This window comes from Heterodontus francisci, chromosome 34 (genome assembly GCF_036365525.1).
Source record: "Heterodontus francisci isolate sHetFra1 chromosome 34, sHetFra1.hap1, whole genome shotgun sequence".
Classification (NCBI taxonomy): Eukaryota; Metazoa; Chordata; class Chondrichthyes; order Heterodontiformes; family Heterodontidae; genus Heterodontus; species Heterodontus francisci.
Genome location: NC_090404.1, coordinates 58,503,836 through 58,511,024, shown reverse-complemented (window position 1 = coordinate 58,511,024; position 7,189 = coordinate 58,503,836).

The window sequence follows — 7,189 nt, the reverse complement described above, 5'->3', positions numbered from 1 at the left end:
TGACACTCTCTATCACTCTCTGACACTCTCTATCACTCTCAGAGACTCTCAGACACTCACTATCACTCTCTGACACTCTCTATCTCTCTCTGACACTCGCTATAACACTCTATCACTCTCTGACACTCTCTCACACTCTCTGACACACTCTATCACTCTCTGACACTCTCTGACACTCTCAGACACTCTCAGACACTCACTATCACTCTCTGACACTCTCTATCACTCTCTGACACTCTCAGATACTCACTATCACTCTCTGACACTCACTATCACTCTCTGACACTCTCTATCACGCTCTGACACTCTCTGACACTCACTATCACTCTCTGACACTCTCCAACACTCACTATCACTGTCTGACACTCTCTATCACTCTCTGACACTCTCAGACACTTACTATCAATCTCATACACTCACTATCACTCCCTGACACTCTCTCACACTCTCTGACACTCTCTATCACTCTCTGACACTCTCTATCACTCTCAGAGACTCTCAGACACTCACTATCACTCTCTGACACTCTCTATCTCTCTCTGACACTCGCTATCACTCTCTGACACTCTCAGACACTCTCTATCACTCTCTGTCACTCTCTATCACTCTCTGACACTCTCTGATACTCTCAGACACTCACAGACACTCACTATCACTGTCTGACACTCTCTATCACTCTCTGACACTCTCAGACACTTAATATCACTCTCTGACACTCTCTATCACTCTCTGACACTCTCAGACACTCATTATCATTCTCTGATACTCTCTGGCACTCACTATCACTCTCTGACACTCCCTATCACTCTCTGACACTCTCTATCACGCTCTGACTCTCTCTGACACTCACTATCACTCTCTGACACTCTCTGACACTCACTATCACTGTCTGACACTCTCTATCACTCTCTGACACTCTCAGACACTTACTATCACTCTCTGACACTCTCTATCACTCTCTGACACTCTCTCACTCTCACTATCACTCTCTGACACTCTTTCACACTCTCTGACTCTCTCTATCACTCTATGACACTCTCTATCACTCTCAGACACTCTCAGACACTCACTATCACTCTCTGACACTCTCTATCTCTCTCTGACACTCACTATCAAACTCTATCACTCTCTGACACTCTCTGACACTCACTATCTCTCTCTGAGTCTCTCTATCACTCTCAGACACTCTCTATCACTCTCAGACACTCACTATCACTCTCTGACACTCAATATCACTCTCTGACACTCTCTCACACTATCTGTCACTCTCTGAAACTCTCTATCTCTCTCTGAAACTCTCTATCACTCTCTGACACTCTCAGACACTCTCAGACACTCTCAGACACTCACTCTCACTGTCTGACACTCTCTATCACTCTCTGACACTCTCAAACACTTACTATCACTCTCTGACACTCTCTATCACTCTCTGACACTCTCAGACACTCACTATCACTCTCTGACACTCGCTATCACTCTCTGACACTCTCTATCACGCTCTGACACTCTTTGACACTCACTATCACTCTCTGACACTCTCCAACACTCACTATCACTGTCTGACACTCTCTATCACTCTCTGACTCTCACAGACACTTAATATCACTCTCAGACACTCACTATCACTCTCTGACACTCTCTGACACTCTCTGACACTCTCTATCACTCTCTGACACTCTCTATCACTCTCAGAGACTCTCAGACACTCACTATCACTCTCTGACACTCTCTATCTCTCTCTGACACTCGCTATCACACTCTATCACTCTCTGACACTCTCTCACACTCTCTGACACACTCTATCACTCTCTGACACTCTCTGTCACTCTCAGACACTCTCAGACACTCACTTTCACTCTCTGACACTCTCTATCACTCTCAGACACTCTCAGACACTCACTATCACTCTCTGACAATCTCTATCTCTCTCTGACACTCGCTATCATTTCTATCACTCTCTGAGACTCTCTGACACTCACTATCTCTCTCTGACACTCTCTAACACACTCAGACACTCCCTATCAATCTCTGACACTCTCTCACTCTCTCTGACACTCTCTGAAACTCTCTGACACTCTCAGACACACTCAGACACTCACTATCACTCTCTGATACTCTCTGACACTCACTAGCACTCTCTGACACTCTCTATCACTCTCTGACACTCTCAGACACTCACTATCACTCTCTGATACTCTCTGACACTCACTATCACTCTCTGATACCCTCTGACACTCACTATCACTCTCTGACACTCTCTGTCACTGTCTGACACTCTCAGACACTTACTAGCACTCTCTGACACTCTCAGACACTTACTATCACTCTCTGACACTCTCTATCACTCTCTGACACTCTCAGACACTATCAGACACTCTCTATCACTCTCTATCACTCTCTATCACTCTCTGACACTCTCAGACACTCACAGACACTCACTATCACTCTGTGACACTCTCAGACATTCTCGGACACTGTCGGACACTCACTATCACACTCTGACACTCACTAAAACTCTCTGACACTCTCTATCTCTCTGTGACACTCTCCGACACTCTCCGACACTTTCCGACACTCTCTGACACTCTCTGACACTCTCATACACTCACTATCACTCTCTGACACTCTCTGACACTCTCATACACTCACTATCACTCTCTGACACTCTCTGACACTCTCTCACACTCTCTCACACTCTGTCACACTCTCTGAAACTCTCTATCTCTCTCTGACACTCTCTATCACTCTCTGACACTGTCTGACACTCTCTCTCATTCTGTGACACTCTCTGACACTCTCAGATACTCACTATCACTGTCTGATTCTCTCTGACGCTCACTATCACTCTCTGATACTCTCTGACACTCAATATCACTCTCTGACACTCGCTATCACTCTCTGACACTCTCTGACACTCTCTGGCAATCACTATCTCTCTCTGACACTCACTATCACTCTCTGACACGCTCGATCACTCTCTGACACTCTCAGACACTCACTATCACTCTCTGACACTCTCTCACACTCTCTGACACTCTCTATCACTCTCTGACACTCTCTATCACTCTCAGACACTCTCAGACACTCACTATCACTCTCTGACACTCTCTATCTCTCTCTGACACTCGCTATCACACTCTATCACTCTCTGACACTCTCTGACACTCACTATCTCTCTCTGAGACTCTCTGTCACCCTCAGACACTCTCTATCACTCTCAGACACTCACTATCACTCACTATCACTCTCTGACACTCACTATCACTCTCTGACACTCTCTGAAACTCTCTACCTCTCTCTGAAACTCTCTGTCACTCTCTGACACTCTCTGACACTCTCTGACACTCTCAGACACTCTCAGACACTCACTATCACTCTCTGATACTCTCTGACACTCACTATCACTCTCTGATACTCTCTGACACTCACTATCAGTCTCTGACACTCTCTATCACTCTCTGACACTCTCAGACACTCAGTATCACTCTCTGATACTCTCTGACACTCACTATCACTCTCTGATACTCTCTGACACTCACTATCACTCTCTGACCCTCTCTGTCACTGTCTGACACTCTTAGACACTTACTGTCACTCTCTGACACTCTCAGACACTTACTATCTCTCTCCGACACTCTCTATCACTCTCTGACACTCTCAGACACTCTCTATCACTCTCTGTCACTCTCTATCACTCTCTGACACTCTCTGATACTCTCAGACACTCACAGACACTCACTATCACTGTCTGACACTCTCTATCACTCTCTGACACTCTCAGACACTTAATATCACTCTCTGAAACTCTCTATCACTCTCTGACACTCTCAGACACTCATTATCACTCTCTGATACTCTCTGGCACTCACTATCACTCTCTGACACTCACTATCACTCTCTGACACTCTCTATCACGCTCTGACACTCTCTCACTCTCACTATCACTCTCTGACACTCTCTGACACTCACTATCACTGTCTGACGCTCTCTATCACTCTCTGACACTCTCTCACACTCTCTGTCACTCTCTGACACTCTCTATCACTCTCTGACACTCTCAGACACTCACTATGACTCTCTGACACTCTCTCACACACTCTGACACTCGCTATCTCTCTCTGACACTCTCTATCACGCTCTGACACTCTCTGACACTCGCTATCACTCTCTGACACTCTCTGACACTCACTATCACTCTCTGACACTCTCTATCACTCTCTGACACTCTCAGACACTCACTATCACTCTCTGACACTCTCTCACACTCTCTGTCACTCTCTGAAACTCTCTATCTCTCTCTGAAACTCTCAATCACTCTCTGACACTCTCTGACACTCTCTGACACTCTCAGACACTCTCAGACACTCACTATCACTGTCTGACACTCTCTATCACTCTCTGACACGCTCAGGCACTCACTATCACTCTCTGACACTCACTATCACTCTCTGACACTCTCTATCACGCTCTGACACTCTCTGACACTCACTATCACTCTCTGACAATCTCCAACACTCACTATCACTGTCTGACACTCTCTATCACTCTCTGACACTCTCAGACACTTACTATCACTCTCAGACACTCACTATCACTCTCTGACACTCACTATCACTCTCTGACACTCTCTCACACTCTCTGACACTCTCTATCACTCTCTGACACTCTCTATCACTCTCAGAGACACTCAGACACTCACTATCACTCTCTGACACTCTCTATCTCTCTCTGACACTCGCTATCACACTCTATCACTCTCTGACACTCTCTCACACTCACTATCACTCTCTGACACTCTCTCACACTCTCTGACACTCTCTATCACTCTCTGACACTCTCTATCACTCTCAGACACTCTCAGACACTCACTATCACTCTCTGACACTCTCTATCTCTCTCTGACACTCGCTATCACACTCTATCACTCTCTGACACTCTCTGACACTCACTATCTCTCTCTGAGACTCTCTATCACTCTCAGACACTCTCTATCACTCTCAGACACTCACTATCACTCTCTGACACTCACTATCACTCTCTGACACTCTCTCACAATCTCTGTCACTCTCTGAAACTCTCTCTCTCTCTCTGAAACTCTCTATCACTCTCTGACACTCTCTGACACTCTCTGACACTCTCAGACACTCTGAGACACGCACTCTCACTGTCTGACACTCTCTATCACTCTCTGACACTCTCAGACACTTACTATCACTCTCTGACACTCTCTATCACTCTCTGACACTCTCAGACACTCACTATCACTCTCTGACACTCACTATCACTCTCTGACACTCTCTATCACGCTCTGACACTCTCTGACACTCACGATCATTCTCTGACACTCTCCAACACTCACAATCACTGTCTGACACTCTCTATCACTCTCTGACACTCTCAGACACTTACTATCACTCTCAGACACTCACTATCACTCTCTGACACTCTCTGACACACTCTATCACTCTCTGACACTCTATATCACTCTCAGAGACTCTCAGACACTCACTATCACTCTCTGACACTCTCTACCTCTCTCTGACACTCGCTATCACACTCTATCACTCTCTGACACTCTCTCACACTCTCTGACACACTCTATCACTTTCTGACACTCTCTATCACTCTCAGGCACACTCAGACACTCACTATCACTCTCTGACACTCTCTAGCACTCTCTGACACTCTCTGGCACTCACTACCACTCTCTGACACTCACTATCACTCTCTGACACTCTCTATCACTCTCTGACACTCTCAGACACTCTCTGACACTCACTATCTCTCTCTGACACTCTCTAACACTCTCAGACACTCCCTATCACTTTCTGAGACTCTCTCACTCTCTCTGACACTCTCTGACACTCACTATCACTCTCTGACACTCTCTATCACTCTCTGACACTCTCTATCACTCTCTGACACTCTCAGACACTCACTATCACTCTCTGACACTCTCTGACACTCTCTGACACTCTCTATCACTCTCTATCACTCTCTGACACTCTCTATCACTCTCAGACACTCACTATCACTCTCTGACACTCTCTGACACTCTCTGACACTCTCTATCACTCTCTATCACTCTCTGACACTCTCTATCACTCTCAGACACTCTCTGACACTCACTATCTCTCTCTGAGACTCTCTGTCACTCTCAGACACACTCTATCACTCTCAGACACTCACTATCACTCACTATCACTCTCTGACACTCACTATCAATCTCTGACACTCTCTGAAACTCTCTATCTCTCTCTGAAACTCTCTGTCACTCTCTGACACTCTCTGACACTCTCAGACACTCTCAGACACTCACTATCACTCTCTGATACTCTCTGACACTCACTATCACTCTCTGATACTCTCTGACACTCACTATCAGTCTCTGACACTCTCTATCACTCTCTGACACTCTCAGACACTCACTATCACTCTCTGATACTCTCTGACACTCACTATCACTCTCTGATACTCTCTGACACTCACTATCACTCTCTGACACTCTCTGTCACTGTCTGACACTCTTAGACACTTACTGTCACTCTCTAATACTCTCAGACACTTACTATCTCTCTCCGACACTCTCTATCACTCTCTGACACTCTCAGACACTCTCTATCACTCTCTGTCACTCTCTATCACTCTCTATCACTCTCTGACACTCTCTGATACTCTCAGACACTCACAGACACTCACTAACACTGTCTGACACTCTCTATCACTCTCTGACACTCTCAGACACTTAATAACACTCTCTGACACTCTCTGACACTCTCTGACACTCTCAGACACTCTCAGACACTCACTATCACTGTCTGACACTCTCTATCACTCTCTGACACGCTCAGGCACTCACTATCACTCTCTGACACTCACTATCACTCTCTGACACTCTCTATCACGCTCTGACACTCTCTGACACTCACTATCACTCTCTGACACTCTCCAACACTCACTATCACTGTCTGACACTCTCTATCACTCTCTGACACTCTCAGACACGTACTATCACTCTCAGACACTCACCATCACTCTCTGACACTCTCTCACACTCTCTGACACTCTCTATCTCTCTCTGACACTCTCTATCACTCTCAGAGACACTCAGACACTCACTATCACTCTCTGACACTCTCTATCTCTCTCTGACACTCGCTATCACACTCTATCACTCTCTGACACTCTC